The 21,639-nt window shown below is 38.6% G+C and overlaps 1 protein-coding gene across 2 annotated transcripts in view; it reads right to left on the reverse strand.

Annotated features, from left to right (window-relative positions):
• Positions 1–21,639, reverse strand: part of LOC103394963 (pbx/knotted 1 homeobox 2) — an 81,163-nt gene that overhangs the window by 39,989 nt on the left and 19,535 nt on the right. For both annotated transcript variants that reach the window (XM_008332470.3, XM_017041829.2), the window contains exon 4: positions 15,083–15,163. The gene's annotated coding sequence lies outside the window, so the exon portion shown is untranslated. The remainder of the gene's footprint in view (positions 1–15,082; positions 15,164–21,639) is intronic.

Consider the following 21,639-nt stretch of genomic DNA (forward strand, 5'->3'; position numbering starts at 1 on the left):
TATGTGTATTAATATTTCCACTTCACTTCGATATATGACAAATATTTGAGAAAATATTTCAGACTGAAAATCTCCTATGCTTATATGACAAATATTTGATAAAATATTTCAGACTGAAAATCTCCTATGCATAAACCATAGGCCAACACCAATTGTTAATCAAACACAACGCACTGAACACTGAAAAAACACCAGAAATGCAATAGCTCTGAGCCCCCTAAGGGGTCCAGCCCCTCTCTTTGGGATCCACTATTGTAGGTGAAGCAGAGCTCAACCCCGTCCTCCCCATCTCACCTTTCTTTAATAAGTTTTAATGGCTGCATTGTTTTGTTTTCCCTCCACAGACATATAAATGTGGTTATTTTTTGCATAAAAGCCTTGTACTTCCTCCATCCTTTAGGTGGTGCACTGAGCCTGAATTTCTTGAAGTAAATACATGCTCATCTCTCTGAAAGTGGAACATTTTGTTAATGTTTGGATTCATGTGTAGGTTTACTGTTAAAACATTCATTCGGTTTAACTGCCTTTCCTCCTGAGAGGCAAACAAAAGACTGACAGGCAGCGAGAATAAAAACTGAAGAGAGAACACAAAGACGTACAAGACCGCAACAAACTCTTGAGTAAGCACACAAAGACAGTTGCTATGTGGAATGCTTTGAATAGAGATGTTTTTTGGGGGGAAAATGGTGGGGGGTTAATCACAGAGAACAAAACTGCAGGTGCATCAGCAACAACACCCTCTGTCAACAGCAACTGACGAACCACAGTCCACTAACCAGACCGGTCTGCTTTAAGGTGCTTCAGCTGCCCCCCTCACCCCCCCCCTCGCCCCCCCTTTCCTTCTCTCAGCTGAAGGGACATCTGGAGAGCATTAAAGCACTAAGGACATTGGATCTCCCCAGAGCGTCCAACTGGATGGGTGGCCCACTGTGGCCCCTTTTCAGCAGCAGGGCCCAACCTCGCCTGATTGATAGCGGGAGCACAACACACACACACACATACAGAGACACACACTTACATTGACAGACCCCAGAAACATGCACACACAGTGTGGCCTTCCTACAGACGGACGGCGCTGCTCTTACATTGATTCGTGTGGACGCGTGTATTTCCACCTTTCTGTGTGAGCTCTCTGACCAATCAATCATCCTATCAGTTACTTGATACAATTCATGAGCGCTTTCCATGCGGTTTTACAACACTACTGCACACGTTAAGAGTGAATTAGGTCCTTATGTGCTGATGTGAACTTCATGTGTGTTTTGCTCTACATAGAGCTGCTAAGACAAAGACAAAATACAGATCAGAGCTGGACATGAACATCAACCAAGAGCCCACAACAGCCACTGAAGAGGTTTTAGGTTTTTTCTTTCAGGATATTGATTAGGTTTTGATGCTATATTTGGGAAGATGGTCGAAATGTTTTTAATTTCAATACTAAGACATTTTAATTTCTTAATTTTTTCTCAAGGGAAAACTACAATCATTTTTATTAATTCCATGTGATTTAGAACTGCAGTGTTGTAGGAATAAAATTGTTAAAAATGGAAGTTTAGTAGAGCTTAGTAAAGTTTTGAAGGTCTGACACATTGAGTGCTCAATGTAGCTACAGCCCTATCTAAAAGGGAGGGCTGGGGGGGGGGGGGGGGGGCGGAAGGGGTTGAAGAAAGACGAAGTGGACACGACAGGACCATAGTTTAAAGATAAGGGTTGGGAGTTTTAACACAGGCTGAGGAAGGTAAATTAAAAGTATTTATCAAAGGGTGTATGTACTGGCAAAGGACATAAAGTGAGGATATTGTGATAATTGATGCCGATCAAGGTATTTATATACAGAATGTAAGTTCCAACTTACAGTGAAAATCGAGTTACGGTACGTACCACCTTCTATTATAAGAAAAAAATATGAACTTATTAATACAACTTTAAACCCATTATACTTCATAGTTATCTGCAAAGGATGCTCTGTTTCCCAACTCACAGACACATAAATACAAATTGAAGAACACCTTGGTTTTTAAGGATTATCAAAGCATGTTTTTATGTGCCTTCATTCTTCACCGTGTCAACGATCCCCCATGTGATGGGAACATATAAACTTTTTTCAAATAAAGAAAGTTCAAAGAACACCTCAATCCCTGCAAAATTGCTTTGCTGGATTTGCCATTTCAAATAAATTGCAGTGTTGGCCAAAATTTGCAATTCACAGGAAGCCGTCCCCCTCGCCACACACGAGAGGTTAATCCATATTTCACATTTGAATATAAGATGGAAGAGGAAGAAAAAAGGGAAGATAGGTAACTCTTTGCCAGGAGATGAGGAAAGTAATGGGAGGAGAGCCGGTGGAGGGAGGAGGGGGGAGCTGTGGGAGTGAAGAAAAGGCGAGAAAATGGAAAGAAACAGGCATCATTTAGAGTAAATGGCATCCAAAAACCCTCTCCAATTATCTTTGCCTACCATGCCAGTGAGACTGACTTAATTAAAATGACTTGAGAGGGAGGGGAGAGAGAAAGGAGCTGCCAGTGATTGAGGGGGCAGGCAGGCGACGTATCTGCACCGAAACACAAAGCTCAGGCATCAGGCAGACTTTGGACCACTCTCCCGTTTCAATTCCCTACTTCAAAAGAGAATAAAGAAATAATAATAAAAAAGAGAGGGGGCTCCCTCCGTCTGCAGCCGTGTAATTATGCTATTTAAATCCTACATTTTCACCATTGTAAAAGAAATGTAGGAGGAAAAGGAGAAGAATGTAGACTATAAATCTTGATCAGACAGTTTCGGTGGCTATTTGTTTGTTCTTGTCTGACTTACTCTCCCTGTTTTAATCTTTCTGCCTCTATCTGGGAAAAAAACCCCATTGACCTCTGTGCATCAGGTCTGTTACCATGGAAACACTGTTCAGCCCTTCTTACGTTTAGTGGTTTTTGGTCTTCAGTCAAGTAACGCTGGCTCACTTGTAAGTGAGAGGGAAAATATGACTTTTTATTGGCAATCTGGGCATCGTTCTGTTTTCTACTTTGCTCTGAAAAATCTGAATCGAAGAAGACAGAATGTGTTGTTGCTAGGGTTGATCAGTTCATTTGGACTATTTTATGTTACTCTGTAATGAAACTATAAAGAAAGCGCCTCATGGTGGCATTATGTTTTGCGCTTTTCTCCAACAGCACAAAGACCACTAGTTTAAGTCTCAGAACAAACTAATAGTTTCCCTGTATGGGGTTTGTATATTTACACCAGTGATCATCAACTGGTAGCCCGCAGGTCCCATCCAGCCCGTGACTGAATTCCAAAATTGTGAAATCAAAGAGATGCTACCATATAGTCCCCACTGTTAAAGCAATTGAAAAACAACAACTGTTTGTTTGTTTTTTTCCCAAATAATGAAGCATAGTCAGTCATACAAACACATGACTGTACCAAGCTGAGAGCACAACGGAAACAGGCCACATTGTGGACGTCAAGAGAGAGAAATGTCTCACCAACATTTGAACTCAGTTGAAGTGTACTTTACTTTGACTATTATTCTCTCATAGGTTGGTAATCACACAAACAAAATGTGTGTTTTCTGAATGCAGACATACAGCATTTAACCACTTCTCACTTCTTATTTATGCTGCTTATGAATTGTGATTTCACTATTTCGCAGGAAAAAATAAAAATAGAGAGGAATAAATGCCAGAAACAGACAAAACTTGGCTCAAACGTGAGGCGTACTTTTCACAGAAATCTACATTTCTTCCTTTCTTCCTAATAGCAGCAAACACGGGGATAGGATTCTTCTAACGATGCAACTACAACACTGATTACACATTACTGTTCAGTGTTCTGCTATATCTTGTGTCATCATGTGTCTGTGTAGTGTATAAATGGTAAGAGGTGTGCAACACAATGTCATTAGGGATGTAGCTTAATACCATTTTAATCCTTTTATAAAAATATTTGGTGAAGAGAAGCCATATGCCCATACAGTATCTGTTTTATCTAACAAACGTTTAACTGCAGTGTGGGCTGTACTGAAAACCTGTTTCCAGTTAATTTTATGAGAAACTGATTTCCACTTTTAATTTGCGAATGTGACAACAAAAAAGTTAACTCTAAGCAAGATGTGGTGATGGCAGAAAACACTCAACTTCACAAACATACTACAACGAGTACACTGACTAAAAAGTGACTTTGCTGCTCAGACTCATCTACTGTCAATAAATCTGAAACAACTCTATCACTTGGATGTAGAATAACCAATTAAATGATGCCTTAGTAAACTACTTCAGTGTTTCTACACTTGGCCATGGTCAATTTTATGATGTTAAAACAGTGGTAAATTACTGTCATCTGTTACCAATGCCATTTAATGCCAAGAGAAAAAAGATTATGAAAAGTTATGGATTCGAAAATAAACCAACAAATACTGATTTTTATTTCCCCACTGAAGTTAAAAATAAGACAGTGTTCCAGCTTCTGAGGACACGGCCAGAGTGATACCCAAAAGGTCTGCCTCGGTGTCATTTCATTTGGAAACATGCAGACAAAGTGGATCAGTTACAGGGACAAATGCTATTGATTGTAATCATTAACACACTTCAGGGGAGAGTGCTGTCCAACAAACAGCTATCACAAAAACACACTCTGACAGAGACAGAGCTCTGCAGTGTGTAATCCTAGAGCTGAAACACAAGTCACAGGATGGAACCAGACAAAGCTCAATTGTTCTGTGATGTCATGTTGGACAAAACTTTAAATTTAAGTCAAACTTAACCTGGACCAGACTTGTAGACATAAACTGGGGAGTTTGAAGTATATAAAAAAGTTATTTATTTCAGTTTACAGTGTTAATGGAACAACAGACAACACTGAAGGCAACATCAGTATCACTGCTGTCCTCAAATGGCCAATACTGAAAGAATGAACTTTCAAACTTTCCTGGTAAATAACAAAACATCACCATAAACATTTAACAAAATTACAAATATAATGAACTAGACATTGAAATGTCACAATTGGTACAAAAGGTCCTTGTGCTTTAAGGGGCTGAAGAACTACTGTTTTAAAAAATAATTGTCAAACAATTATCAACTGCTAAGAACATGGCTAACAGATGAGTCATATGACAAAACAAATGTCTGCACACAGCCCATGAACATGAACTATAAGTAATGAGAACCTGGTTACAGTACAAATTTGAGCGTGCACACAGAACAACAGATTTCTTTTTTTTTTTCAGTCCACTAAAGATGTCCATGTTTTGTTTGGTATTTTGTACATTTTGAAATGAAAAGCAAATAAAAAGGGAAATATTTGTAAATATTCATCTATTCAATTTTCTTCAAATATATAATTACATTTTTATATTTCTAGAGAGGGAATTGAGAAAATCCCTGTAGTATTACATTTAAACAGTGTGTTTCTTGTGTGTGTCTGTAAAAACTGCACTGGGTTGGTTCTTCTACTGGCGCCAATAGCCGGCGAATGCAGGTCAAATCGTGGCACATGTGAGTGTAGCGGTTAATGACAAAAGTGTAGCGTACAGTATGATGAGTGGCTATTAGGACGTGAAGCCTTTAATAAATACAGATGAGTTATCAGAGCTGATTGCTATCTGCACCGAAGTACGCAGCTCCTTACACAATGCCGATAATGGGCTGAGTCTGAAAGCCCTGTAGGGGAATTTGCTTTTCAGTTTGCACCAAAAAATAATGAGGCTGATGTCAATAAACACACTCACACACTCTGTCTTCACACCTTGTTTATCCAATAAACACTGACTGCTCATGTGTCAAGGATAGAGCATGTAACTGTGCTTTTGTCTTCTCTCATTGTGATGCACTCTACACTCCTTCTCAATAAGCACCACACTAAGTCAGACTGTTTTACCCAATGTGTTTGCACAGAAGGTTGGTGGGCGATATAAACTGAAGTTTAAGTGAGAAAATACTTTGCTCTGTACATGATAATCACCAGCACTGCAGCAACCCCTGTATCCATATGTACTGTCTGGGGAAAAGAAAAGAGCTAAAGTTGGGACAGACGTAAATGAAAATAAGAAAAGAAAAAAAAAATATTGACCTGCAGTTCAGAAATCAGAAGAAAGTTTTGTTCAGTAAATGCAGTGAATTTTTCTTACGGACAATGAGGTCATTGTAACATTACAAGCATTACATTGTAATACTTTTCTTTTGTTTTCAATGCTATGACAAGTAATTTCTGAAGGATTTGAAGGGAAGGTTTGGAATGAAACAGAGCAACTCTCAGTGTGAGCACGAAAGACAGACGAAGACGAAGAGAGGGGAAGGTTAAGTTAGCATGACAACCAGTGTTTTGACGGGGCTGAAGCCAAGTATCTCCACATTTCCACTTTTCCACTCCCAATCATTCCTGGTGCTCTCTCCCCCTTCCCATCTCCCCAGCTCCTCCCCTTCTCCCCCCTCTTAACACGCCTCTCTACTTTTCTTTTTAACTTACGTTCTCTTTTTTTATATATCCTTCCCTATTTTTGTCAAGATTATTCTGTGACTGAGGAGCTTTACACTTTTTATGAAGACTTTTTAATGAACAGGATCTAGCTAAAGAAAATGTAGCGTATGACAGAGCGTTTCAAATAAAAGAAACCAATAAAGTTGTGAGAATTATTTAATTTCCCTCCAACTATAGAGCTCAACGCTGCCCTACCACTGCACACACGCATACAAACACACACGTGTCAGGCCTCAGCTCCTGTTGCCACGGAGACCGTCATACCAGGGCTCTGACCTAGGCAGTTTAGGTCTGTTTTTCAACCCCTCCCCACCCCCCAGCCCTCACACCAAAGCACACGAGATGGCAGCTGTAGGACAGCTGTGCCTACCAGAGCCCAGGCCTTACAGACCACAGTCATCATCCCACCATGAGCGCAGCCGGGGCTGCGTTTTCAGGGACAAAAACATCCCGCAGCCCCAATTATTAGACACATCTGCCTGACTCAGAGGATTCTTCAGGAAATGTGTGTGTTTGGGGGGGCNGGAGGCAGAGCCTGTTTGTGCAGTGTAATAAAGACCTTGCGTTTATGAGTAAAGTGGATGTGTCAGCTACAGCTCACTACTAGCCTGTGAATTTGTGTAGGTTTCTAGCATCAGCAAATGAAAAGTAACCAAATACAGTGGCATCCAAGGAGCTCATGTGGTGGAGTTATGGTGTACAGATGGTCCGAGGAGTTTTTTTTTTTTCCTACCAGCTTCAATTTTTTAGTCTAACAAAATGATGATAAAATTGCACCAAAGTAACAGCCTATCTACAGTATCAACTCCATTCACACTGTTCAATCCAACAGTGAATGTGAATGTGGATATTTAAATTGGATATAAATGTATTTTTAATTTAATAACAATAATAATAATAATAATTTAATGACGTATAGCAGCCCATTTATTAGTCACAGTTGTATCATTAATCATAGCGTTAGAACTTTATAGTATACTGTCATATAAAGCAATCGGGATCTATCAGTAGTTTGGAAAGGAATTGCTGATAGATCATGAACAATTAAAATGTAAACATATAAGAAGATATTTATATATAAGAATATTACAATATATTTTACATTCTGGTTGTACTATAGGTAGATCACTTGGTCATTTGAATGATAGCTCCCAAGCAAAAAAACTATTGACATCCAGGATCTAAAATAAATAATAACACAAGCTACATATTTGCACACTACTCTTCATTTGCATGTAAAGTGTGATTTTTTTTCCAAAAGGTTAATGGTGTACATGCTGATGCTCACATCAGGCACCAGTTTGTGTCCATCAGTTGACAAAGGTTTGCATGTCTTTATTAGCCCACACAGACTGACAGAACTACACCACATGTAACATTGACCTAATTTCCACTGTGTCCAGACAGACCACATCGACCTTCTTTGTTGTTTATATTTCTAGATTTCCCTCGACACACATTTCTGTGTGAACAGTATGAGGACCCATAAAGAGATAATTATTTCCCCAACGCCCTTCAGTTTGGTAAAAAATAATCACAAAAGTCTGCCTTTTGTGTGTTGTTATTCACGTAAAGAGATCACAATGTTTGATTTTTATGAGAGGATAAAAAAACCCCCTAATTTATCAACCACCAGAAAGGCAAAAGTGTGTGGCAGATGTGAGAAGCGGAAGAAATAATTAAGGAATAATTAATCAAGATTCTTCAGTCAAGGCTAAGAAAAAACGCAGATGTTGGTATAATGTAAAAAAAAAAAAAAAAAAACTTTAACATTTTACCCAAAACCAAAATCCAGTTTATATACCTTCATACTATATACTATTCTATTTATGCAGGACTACTGTTAAATTGATGCTGTAATATTTTATACCAATCCAACAGAACTTAGGGAGGAATTATTACAGGCCAGCATTTTGTGATCCCCATCCTGGGATCCTGTTTAAAATATCAACAATTTATTCCATGGGAAACAAGCAGCACTATAGTTCTGAAACGAGACACGAGTCCTGTTTTGTTATTTTGAGTCATTGACATTCAACAATATTCTTATTTGACTTGTTAATAATTTCAATTTAGTTTTTATTTATTTTATTGCGGATAAAGTTGTTGCAGTCTGTTCAAATCCAGTATTTCTTGTTAAAACATCTTCAGCACTATCAGCACAGGATTAACTGATATTGAAACAGTTAATCCTGTTTGGCCCACAACGTAGACTTTGTTATAAATTCCGGCCCCTTGGGTGATTGTGTTTTACACCCGTTGTTGTTGTGCGAAACAGATATAGTGTAATACAAAGTGTTGTTCTTATTTACGTACTTTCACAAAAAAGAAAAAAAAAAGTCTGTCTGTGTGACAACTTCTGAGTAGAGATGCTTATCAGACGACTTGCTGGTAAAAAAAAAAAAATAAGGAGAGAAAAAAGAATACAGAAATGTTCGTCTCCAAAGATAATTGTTTACTTATTCTCATGGAGAGGTTCTGACCCAGTTCTGATTTACTTGAAAAAAAATCTAATAAATCCAGCATATGGAACACATCATTTAACCAGCATTCCTGTCCCCAAGAGAGAAGGGTGTGTGGGGGGGGTAGACTCTTGTTTCATATACAGTACGTTGTTTAAGAAATATAGGAATCCTACTGAACTTTAAAAAAGCTCCACCTTAGTAGATTACATAAATGTCAGTTTATTGACACTGTCACTGTCAGTGGAGCAGAAGGGTGACAAATGCCCTCCCCCCAATTGCGTTGAAGCTCGATGACCACCAACTGACACACATAAAACTACAAATACTACTGATTTCCTTCTAGGCTTCCATTACCAAACCTGCAGGCACTAAACAGCGAGAGCATGGCCCGAGTCAGGGAGTTGTGCCCCCACTGTACACTATCCATTACACTACCGACTCCATAGCTTTCTACTCATAGGTGAGCACGTTGGTTTATTCAGCGTGTAATAGAATTTGGCAGGCCACCTCATCGACAGGAGCCAAAGAGGCCACTGAGCTAAAACTGATGGTGAACAAACCGTGTCAGCTTTAAGACGGTGCAGCAAATTAAAGACTGATCCTGCAACTGCAGGACGTGCAGAGCAACTATATTCCAAAGCGATTATTTCAAGATGGATGGGCGCCTTTCAGTGTGTTTCAAGGGCAGACAAATCAGAATGGGATCATTACTTCTGCAAAGGATTGGTTTACTGGTCTGAAAGGGCATTTTGGTCATGTGACTAAGGAAGGGGAGAAGAAGCTCTTAATAGATTTCCAAGTATGTCAGTAGTGTTTTTACCTTTTTTACTGCAATGTAATTAATGCATTTATGTTCATGAGTTTGTTCCTTCATTGCCCAACAAACACTAAACCTCACGAGCTGTTGCATGTAACCTGAAATGATACAGAAAATATAATAAAATGTAGCCACTAAAGTCACTTTAATATTTACATTGCACTTCCTGTTTTCACTATTTTATTCATATATCGACTGAATCATTGATTATATGTAAAAAACGGATGTAGTTCATCCTGTTACAAGTTGTATTGCAGGGTAAAGCCCCAGAAATGGACGTCACCTTATTTTTTTTTCCCATTGACTTTTCATACAGTTCCTCTTGCAGACTTGACTGCTGACTACAGATGGCTACACCCATTTCCTATTAAGGGTTAACGATCTGAGACTTTTAGAGAAGGAAACATTTCTTCTGTTTCCATTTTGGATTCACTACAATTTATGTAACCTATACTACAACTTTTTGTATTCTCACATATATTATCTGGCTTCAAAGTCTGCGTCTGATTTGACGCACATGAATTTATTTATTAATTATTATTTTCTTGGTCTCGGACCAATACACAGATCTGAATTACTGCTGTGGTCTCATTGTGCTCCATCCATGCAGTCACATTCATCCCTCTATGCAAGTGTGAGTCTGAGTCTCTCTCTGACTAAGTAAAGTGTGAAAACTGTGGGAGGACTTGGACATGACTGTCCGCTCACTTCTAAAATATATACTTTATACATTTCCATTGCTGTTACTCTGCCAAATAAGTGAATAGCTGCCTCCAGACCCCTACTAAGAGCCAACGACATATAAAACCGGTTCTTTTTAAGTTCAACAGCATAGCCAGAGGAATTATGCAAACGTATCCATTTATCATATTTCTTCTATATCACCGCAGTCTTTCAGTCACATTGTCTTTGACTATAATTAGGTACTTTTCTTGCAGAGGAAGAGTAACCTGTCCTTTTTTCATTCCAGTGCCAGGAATGGGAGAGGGCTAACTTTGAATAGTGGTGATTTGGCTCTCCCCCTCCATCTGTTTTGTTTGCCTTCCATCGCCCTCTTTTTGATGAGCTGGGTCTTCAGTCCCCCTTATAAAATCCCATTAGCTCTTAATGAAGTCGGGCTCCTAGCCTCTCGGCCTCACCTCATTTAGCACGATTGTCTGGCGGCCATTAGCATGGAGGCAATTACAGCCGCACGACAAGAGTAATTGGAAATGCCGACAGGGACCCTGAGAAATGGGAATAAATAAATATAAAAAAAATATTCTAACTAATAAGCTCCCATTCAGATGGCATGGAGGGAGCCGCATGTGTCTAGGTTAAATCAACATAATTACAATTAGAGGCGCTGGGGTAAAGAGCCTGAGTGAGGGAGACATGGATATGGATGGATTGGAGGATGATGTGAGGTGAAAGAGACGTGGTGGAGACAAATGTGGGATCACACAATGAAGCAATAATGAAGAGCACAAGTGTCACTCTAAGAGAGCGGTCATAGAGATGGCTTTGGTGCACGCCAGTTTGCCTCTAACCCCCTTTGATTAAAGTCAGATTTCCCATTTAGCCACCAAAATAAACCATAAACCATTTCATTTGTTCAGATAATCTTTTTAACCCTGGGCCAGATTGCAATCTAAGAATTTGAAAATCTCAGCTAAAGATGAGTGTGTTACTGTCCCCAGGTAGAAGACGCTCCAGAATTCAAAAAAAGTAAAAAAAAAGAAAAAAAAAAGAGAAGGAAAATGTGCATATTATGGCTACAGCAGATGCTGTCAATACTAATGTGTATCAGTACTTTAAGGACTTAATCTAACAGGTTGGCTTAAAAGTTATACATATGTGTGTAAGATTAACTGCGCTACAATTGTAACTGGAAAAACTGACTCTCTATACAAAAGAAAAGACAAATCTATTTATTTTCAAGCGCTAAGTGAAGTGTTAATCCCTATGAAATGGATCCTGTTTTTATCTTAGCAAACAGTTCCTATGGTATTTTGTGCCATAAATGTGGGATAAAAGCTAGCGGACGTTAGCCATTTGATCCTTAAACTTCTGCCTTTTAGCTTGTGTTTAAACCTAAATGGGTCAAAAAACAGGGGGCAGAAGTATTTTAATGATTCCAGTACAGCTATCTAGGTATGCCGTTACTAAAAGAGGAACACATTACTTAACAATTAGATTTGGTCGAGTGCTTCAAAAAATAAAAACATAAAAAAACATAAGAGGCCTTGAAAAACAAGATGTGATTACAACTGCGTCCTAGCAGAAGTAGTTTTGCATAAAAGACTATTCTATGCATATCTAACTAAGTAATTATATTAAATATCAGTATAAAAACAGGCCATCCGATATTCTTTTCATATCCTCAAGTAATAGTAATTTGCTTAATTTACATTTTTTTATCTTTCATTGCCATCACACAGATCTATCCCCGAAACACAGCAATCATTATTATATTATAAACATAATCATGAAAATGTAGCCTTAAGCTTCTGTATAGCCACTAAGCTAGGACACACACAAAGCCGATGATTAGCTCTAATCGGTCCTATCAGCCAATATGACTTAACATAATGGAAAAACACTGTATTGCTTGAATTTCATTTTATTTTACGCATTATGTTATTCACACTAGTAGGTGTCTCTTTATGAAACGGTAATTGTTGCTTTGCACTTGTAACAACATTTTGAGCATTCTCATATTTTTAAAGAATATTTTGAACATTCTCTTAAAATAAATAATAGTAACATTGTGCATAAAAGCTCTGAAACAAAAATATTTATTATTATTATTATTAAAACTGATCCTACCTTTAAGTGTTAAGTGGTATTTTATCTTTATCTCGACTCGGACCGTAAAGAGAACATACCACTGCATGCATTAAATTGACATCTTGTGAAGTCTAAGGAGCTGCACTGAAATAACAGCAGGCTGCAGGCTTCATGCCAGATTGCCATGGCATCTCTATGAGCCAAGCCACCCATCCCACATTGCACCTCGCCCCCTCAATTCTACCACTCACAACCACTATTAGCCCCTTTCCTGCCTTCTAAGCTGAATGACAGGTGGCAGAAACCTGATCAGCAAAGGCCTTTATCAAGAAACGGGCACATCGCCCACTCAGCCACATTAGGGCAACAGAACAGGGGCCTCCCTGGATGTGTAAGGTGTGTTGCTGCTTGTGTGTGTGTGTATAAAAGACGCAGGTTTGGGGGAGTCTTGGCAGCAGTGGACGCAGTGACGGAAGAGGGTTGGGGGTATAATTGACTTTTTGGCTGAATAACCACGCTCTAATGTTGGCAGCAGGTGTCCAGGGTTCAAACAGGAAACGGGAGGTTGACTCCTACAAAAGCCAGCATGAGATTCCCAAAGGGATATTTACAATGGCAGGGCAACTAACTACTTCCCATGTTGCAACACATGACAGTTAATGCTGTGGCTATTATTATCTATCTGTCCATCCATCCATCCATCCATCCATCCATCCATCCATCTATCATGTCAACAACAGACTCGTTTGAACCAATGAGGAGGTGAGATGTCATGGACAAATACACTTGTATCACAACATCATGCATCAGGCTTAACTAGAGCCACAGCTTAAATGCTGATGTGCAGCAGCATTTTTGTTTTTATGAAGTAAAGGAAGGATATGATTGGCTATGCAATGCAGTGGATTTTAAAAGTAAAAAAATATATATATAAGAACCTTAAACATGTCTTGTCCCTAAGACTAAATACTAAGTACCAGAACAAAATGATCTTACAAATCCTTCACCTGGAGATGAAGTCGACTTCTGCAAGATATTGTCCTAATGTTGCACAGACATCAAGATGCGGTCAACAACTACTTCCTGTTCTCACAGCTATGCACAGATATTGGCCATTACAGGAGCAGCAGAGCATCTTGGCGCGAAATTGAAACTCTAAGAGTAACACAGGCCCGACGTTGTGAAACCCACAGTCAACGATCCTAACAGCAAAAAAAGTTTATTTATCTAAATTTGGCCCATAAGCAATTGCTCAAGGCTGGATGGAGGGGGGGGGGGCACTACGAGAAGGGGGAGTGAAGACGGGGGTGTGGAGGGGGTCTCCAACCAGGAGGAGATTTAATTAGTGAAATCTCATTAAGTCTAACAAAATTAGGCGTAAAACAATCCTTAGTGGGGAATCAAAAATGAGAGGGTTTTTTTTATGAGTGTGGGTAAAGAGGGGTACGGGCTGTGCAATTAGTCCTGCCTTTACTGGAGAAAACATATTGGTATAACCGGACCTCCACTGTATAATCTACTTTAGTCCTGGTTCCTTTTTATTCACTGTGACCGTTAACAATTTCAAATCTGGCCACATGCAAATTCATTACAAAATAAATGTTACAAGCATTTTTTAAATGATTCTGTATTTCAGGAAATGTATGTAAATGAAAACATAGTGGCTGAAGAAACATGTACAATTTTAAACCAGAAGAGAGAAAAAAAAGATTATCATGCTAAGGTTTGAGCTAACCCACTCAAGAAAAAATGAATTTGAAAACACATAGTTCTCTGTAAACACCCCCTCTTTATTTCACAGACTTGCCTTACTACCTCAGAAATAAGTGAAACTATTAAAAAGAATTTGAAATTAAAGAGTAACTCAAATCACAGTTGGATGATGGTAGACAGCAGTAAAGAGAGACTTCACATTTTAAGGACACTGTCTATGTCCTCTGCGCAGGACAGTAGTAATGAGACCAATAAAAGCTTTTTTAAAGCTTACAGGTTTATTTCAACTTTAAAAAAAAACAAATCTTCCTTAGAAGTTTTCGGTTGTTTGCCACGTGCAAACAGTAAAATAGAAAATTGACGGAAAAAATAAAAGGGAGGATTGGATAAGGAAAAGGAAAAAACATCAGTCCAAGGGAACTAAAACATATTTTACAATAGATCAACTTTTTAAATTATGTGTAGCCTAGGACAAAGCAGTTAACAATTAGCCTCAACTAAAATCCAAAGCTAACGCTTATAATCAACAAGGTAAATTGACATTGAATTAAATTTATTTGGTTATATCTTTAGTGTACACTGACAATTATGAAAATATCTTCTGTCCAAAACTACAAAATACTATAAAAAAGTAAAGGACCTGGTTGGACTGCAGCGTTGCATTATTAAGTGTTTATCCTGCCTGCCCAGTTTACAGCATGATTACATTTGACTCTGTGCTTGAAAATCCAAACAAAGACTGCAAACATACTGGCAGAGACATGACCACTTAGAAGTTCTTCGAAGCGTATCACTAACTCAAACAGCACGAAGGAACCTTAGAAGAAAATGATATGGTATCACTCACTATTAGTTTGCCCACCGCGACGCAGCACCCCTAGTGTTGTCGTCTCTTCTGTTGCCTGGTGTCCAATTTTGCGCATGGAACCTGTTGAAAAATAGTTTGGTCATTTAATATTTGTCAGAGAAAAAGACCTTAAACAGCATCAAGGGACAAAAGCTATAAAGTAAAATGTCAGCAGGATCTAATATATGATCTTCACATTTTCAACTCAAAGCACCAAGATGGTTTTTTTCATCTAATGCGACACTGAGTGCCTGAAGGACGTGTGCTGATAATGGCAGTGGCTAATAAATCACTAATTTGCAGGCAATAACTGGCAAAGATTAGAAAAAGGAGAGAAAGTCTTTGTACTGTTTCCTGTGTCAATAAAACCCAAAAATAAATAATAACAGTAAAATACTTCAGTAATAATTAAAAAACCAAAACATTTTTAAGACACTTTTTACACAAGTAAAAAGTACATCTACACTTTAAATATTAAATATGAATAAATATAATAAATATTACATTTGTTCATTAATTAATTCAATTATATTAATACCATGTGGTCAGCAACCATGTCTGGTCTTAGCTAGTCATCACAAATATGCTAAAACAAACAGAAGGTTACCAAATTATATTTGAACTTGAATGATGATTTATTCCAGTTTACATAATTGCTTTTTGTCCATGTAAAATAAAAATAAAAAGTTTCCATTTCATTTATTTACAAAATGTTAGTGTAAGTGTTGGTACGGCAGTACTTTGGAAATGTATTTAAGGTTTGGTAGTTGTGTTAGCCTGTCAATTATTACCTGTATGAAATGTACATTATGTTGCAGTTACTACATTTAAACTCAAACCTGTAGGAAAAAAAAAGAACACACTCGATCACACAGTTGAATACATACACACTGATTTACAGTCAACATTTTGTACTAATTTAATTTCCCCTAAAAATAGTTTCCAATGTCACAGGTGAAAATAGGGACATTCAGGAGCTGCTGCGACTCAAATTACTCTGAGCAGCCAAAGAGAGCACTGTACCACAGACAGCATCAACGCACACATGCAAAAGATTTAAGTTCAATCAAGCATTCAAGGCTGGACACCTGATCTTTCACTTAAAGCTCCTGCAGAACAGTGGGAGTGTGGCTGAACCTCTCAGCGGGCTGCCTTTCCCTCCAGTGACCTGCTAACATGGAGCCTCTGAAGGAATGGTATTTAGCCAGAACCGCAGCACTCAGTGGGGACTACTGTGTGTGGTAGGTATCTTCTACAGAGGCCCAGTCTTGATGGGCTTAGAAAGAAATTCCCTTCTACCCGTTACCTTTGAAAACACATCACTACACCCAGCACTGCCATCCACACACCCTTAAAACACAAGTCATATACAGACCATTATACAGCCTTAATGGTCTGTCGTCATTAAAACACATCTGTCTACTACAGAGTTGATGTCAGGGACTGAGATCTTCTTAGACGAACCAGTCAAATGGTAGGGACATATATACTGTACATTGTATTAGTTGATTGCATATCACTCATCCATCCATCACTCATCCATCCATCATCCATCTGTCGACCTCCAAAAAGTTTTACTTTTAAATAAATAGCAACGTGGCATTTTGTGGTGTCTTAGCTAAATCTGGGAAATCTCACAAAAGTAGTACTGTTCCTCTTTTTTATATAGTATTAATTTGGGAAGTATAACTGAGTTGCAGTTGAAATGTTTTTAAAATAAAATACCAAGGGTTCTCAACTGTTTAACGTTAAAGCACAACAACCAATGTTTTTAGGAGTCCCCTTGCAAACAGTCCTTCAGAACAGAAGGGATTTGGTTGAGAGCATTTCTTAGGTTTCCTTCAGGCACAAAGAAAACATTTTAGCCGCCCAGTAATCCTTCCCCAAGTCCTCCCTAAGCTCCAAGGGGCCTTCCTTCTTCATCCATTCCTCCAGCCCCGTCTGGGATCTAGAAGAAGCGTCTCCATGTGCTGAGGCCCGGCACACACAAGTTGTTCCCCACCCCTCCATGACCCCTTTGGGACCCAACTGACCTTCCTGTTGACGTCAAAAGTAAATCAGAGTAAGAGCCCGTGCAGCGCGGGGCTCCACCCAGGGGGCTGGAGGTCTAATCACCGTGTTCCTCACAAAAGCCACAAAGGAAACATTAGCATTCCTCAATCTGCCCACCATCACTTACACTGTAGCCACTGCATATGCAAACACGTACTACACACAGTGAGGAAAGAGATAACGTAGCAGTAGGAGACAAATACGATGCCAACATTTTATGCCAACTTCCAGCTGTACAGATTCTAATAGTCAAACTTCTGAAAGAAGAACACACAGAAATGTCATTGTGTTTGTCTGCTAATAACCAGAGGGATAGGCTGCTCTACATGCTTTAATAAAAGTATTTTTTCTGAATAATCTTGTCATTTAGCAGTGGATTTGAAATGTAATTAATTTTATTTTCTATTGATTCATGTGTTGGCATACTCTTCTTATTTCCTTCAATTATTCTAAAATAATTTTAAATTTTAAATAATTTTATTTTAAATAATAATTGCATGTCTCATAATCATAACCAAATCAAACAGTGGGATTTGGGAGATTCCCACCCCTAACTTGAACATAATTTGAAAAAGAAATGTTCTAAGTATATCAGTGTTTTGTTTCATAAACTTTTGTATGTGAAGTTTTGAAAATGGGAAAAGGTGACTGTCAGTTTTCTAATGTGTTTGTAGAGTGTTATCTGTAGGTAAAATGAATTTTAAAAATGACAGTTTAGTCAGTTTTACCAAGACAGTCTTTACTGTTACTGTTTGAATCAACAAAGTTTTTATGTCATTTGAGATTCTTTAGCATATTTCATCACTGTAAATTAAGCCTCCTGACATGAGCAACTAATTCTTGTCATTTTATAGTCCTGCTGATAGCACAGAAACATTAACAGTGAAAAGTCCATTAGCTCAAACAGCGGGAGGTTGAGACCTTGCTCTTGGGTTACATTTGAGCTTTAATATGGCTGAAGGAATTGGACTCAGTTGTGCTCCTTGTGAAACGATTGTTTTATTGTTGCACCGTGTACAACATTTGCTCATATCAATAATGGGATATGCTCCAATGCATCAGGCTCCTCAGAGAGAATCTACTCTCATTTGGCTCATTTGATTTCATTGCTCGCATTTGTGGCAAAGCAGGATTGAAGGGGGCACAGACATGATGGAATATTCACAACTTCCCGCCTAAAACTTTTCGGTGGCACTTAGTGGCACCAGGAAGAATCTAGTAGAATGCCTGTAAGAATCCTTGTCTTTTTGCTTGTTGTAGTTTTGGGGTCAAGGTGTGAAGGGAGGACCAAAAGACCCATTTCCCACAATCCCTCCACAGCTATCACCCCCCAGCTGTTCAAGAGCTTCCATAACAACAGCTGCACAGAGGTTTAGTAGCTCACGTTGCTATGACAACAGCAGGATCAATTGGTATGCACAGACTCTCAGTGCTAATAGCAAAAGTGACATTATGCCATAATTTCATTTCAATAAAACACCGGCACATTTTTTTCTTTATTGCTCCAAGATTCAGGGGGACATAAAAAAGAGGCAAATAATTAATTTTGCATGATAATGTGAGGAGCTCCTGTGCCCAAAACAAGTATGAATCTCCCACGCGTTCAGACGACCAGACCAGCATCATCACACTTCAAATTTATCCTTTGGAAATTAAAATTAACTGTGAACACACTGCAATTGTTTTCAGACTCATATACAATGGAGGCTAAAAAAAGTCCTCATGCCCGACGGCTGTATTTGCCACAGATCAGTGACCGGCAGGATGTGCAACAATCAGATTTATTTCTGTTCCCAAGACAAACAGGATATCAGGTCACTTGGCCACCTTAACAGTGAGAAGTCGGACACCGCAGGGGGAATTTACACTATTGTACCAGAGCTAACCTCTGCTGTACGTGAAGCCTATGTTTACACACGCTGAACAGGAGAATTTAATCACGAGCACAGGTTACGTCAAAGGGAAGGCAAAGGTATACATTGTGGTTTGTTCACCAACATTTAACAGCAGGGCAAAAAATCTTCATGTTCAATTCAAGGATTAGCCCTTTGCAAATATAAAAAAGTAGAGGCAGTTGGTTGACTTTCTAAAATAAAAAAATCTATTATTTGTAATAAACTTGAACATGAAATGAGAAAAGACTGAAAACATGTTTTAGTGCAGTGCAGATTTTTGCATAACGTATTGTTTTTATTTCAAAACCTTTAGGTGGTAAGTTTTCTACAGTCATACAGCAACCGATAATAGTACAATAATACGATTTCACAAGTGGAATTTTTCTCGTAGTAAAGATGTGATTCCTTGATTTCCCAAGTCTAATTCTTCTCTGTATACAAGTACAAAATATGTTTAGTCTGATATGGGTTTTTTACATCATTGGATGCTCTTTTAGTACTCTTTACCTTTAGCATATCTTATTTATTGAGGAACCTCCCCGAATTTAACTCTAATGACTTCTTCATTTTACAAATTGGTAATTTTTACTGAAGTAAATAAGTGTATAAGCTAAAACATTCCATTAGGTTTGAGTAAATAACAAAAAAGGATAAGCAGTGTCCTAAGCTAATTCATTAATAAATAATTATGCAATTGATCTGTCAGTGTTGGCAGATAATTGATTAGTGGCCGATAATTGGACGAGTCGTCACAGCTCTTTTCAACAGTTTACACAAGTCCACTTCCTACATGTGTAATCCCAGACTTTCCAAAGTCTGAGGTTAATTCCTGGGAATTACCTGGAGGTCACAGTGACAACAGAAGGTATATTCCTACGGGAGTAACCTGAGCAGGTGGGGCGTCAGTGAGGATCCAAGCAAAACCTTTTACAAGCATGCAGCTGACACGGCAGCTGTGAAGGACAAAACATGGCAGGGACACAGACACAATCGGCACAGAACTACATCATGAACTTCTAGCATGACACAAGGTTGTCTAACTTTGTGTCTGTGCCACTAATCGACTCCTGACTGGAAGTTGACACTGATCATTCCTCCTTGTCTCACAGAATATGATAGCCCCTTGTGAATAATTGTAAGGGCAAACAGGAATCCAGGGCTAAAAATACCAATGTCGCAATGAGTCAGAGTGAATAGAGCAAACAAAAAGAGACCAGACTAATTTCCTCCAGACTTTAGGACAAGTTCCAATCCTCAGTGGCAACAGCAGGGACTTCCGCTTAATGAATGAGACGTTAGAAAATAAGTATGAAGGGATGTGCACCGAAGAAATGGCTAGAAGAAATATCCATGTGGTGATACATGCATGTTAAAAATGTTTTCATTCATATAAAGGTGCTCTGTAGTGTATTTAAAAGTGAATTTATATTGACAGTGAGTATCATTAGGTATGTAAACGTGTGTTGAATTCATCACTGACATTCAACTCTACATAAACTCAAAGATTGAGCTAAAGATAAAGAGGACATTTAGCCAACTAACTCTGTTGAATGTTCTTTAGAGCTCTTGTCCTCCAGTGAGATTGTTCCTTGTAGTATCTGATGGTTTTCCTGTATGTAGTTCTAACTGTATGTGCAAGAGTTTCCTTAAAGCACCTCTGTTTCCAGCCACAGTCTACAAAACATACTGGCTAGTGTTAATTGAATACCCTACTGTACATAACATATGTCAAATTCAAGGTCTGCGGGCTGAATGTGGCCCTCCAGAGCTCAGTCTATACTTATGGTTTCTGGATTGGTAAAATGCTGTGGTCAAATTCTGTGCAGGGTGAGTAATTCACAATTCTTCTTTCCTGAATTCTCTCTCTAACCAAGCATACATTTACATTTGTTTACCAAAAACTCAAATAGCCTTAATCTACATTGATTTTGTGAGCCATATCCAGACGACGCAATAGAAATTTTCTTCTCTTCGCACTTAGGACAAAGATGACGATCTTACTGCAGCCCCTTTTAAAAACTCTCTAAAGGCAGCAATGACATCTTTTTCTAATAAAGATACTATCATGTTCTCTGTAATAGGACAACATTCTTCAACGTGGAACTAAAAATGAAATATCAGATGCTCTGACTGCTTTAATTGATGCTACAGTGTCTTTTGTATTGTGTAAAATTTTTATGAACTAGCAACAACGCACTTGGCAAGGAAAGCGAGAGAAAAAAAGGGGGAAATTCCCCATCGGTGTCTACAGAGAGACGACCTTGTCTTCCTTCTGAACCTGGCCTTCTAGTACAGTAAGAAAAATAATTTAACTCTTTAGGCGACAACTAGCTTCAGCTGTTAGCTCAGGGTTTGCCAATCTTCGTGATAATGCTTCATCTCGTGTGCAGCGAGTCCACAGAATGTCCTGATCCTCCGGTGTTGTCACTGTAGTCTCAGCTGTGCACTTCCACGTGTTAGAAATGCTCGACTTATTTCACAAGGCCCCATCGGCCCCTTTAGCCACATAGTTAAATACAAAGTATTTTCTGAGGGCAGAGAAAGTGTCTTTAAATTTAACATGCTCTGCCATCCGTATTAAATGTCTGACGCTTTACATACACAGCTCAG

This window comes from Cynoglossus semilaevis, chromosome 19 (assembly GCF_000523025.1).
Source record: "Cynoglossus semilaevis isolate Cse_v1.0 chromosome 19, Cse_v1.0, whole genome shotgun sequence".
NCBI lineage: Eukaryota > Metazoa > Chordata > Actinopteri > Pleuronectiformes > Cynoglossidae > Cynoglossus > Cynoglossus semilaevis.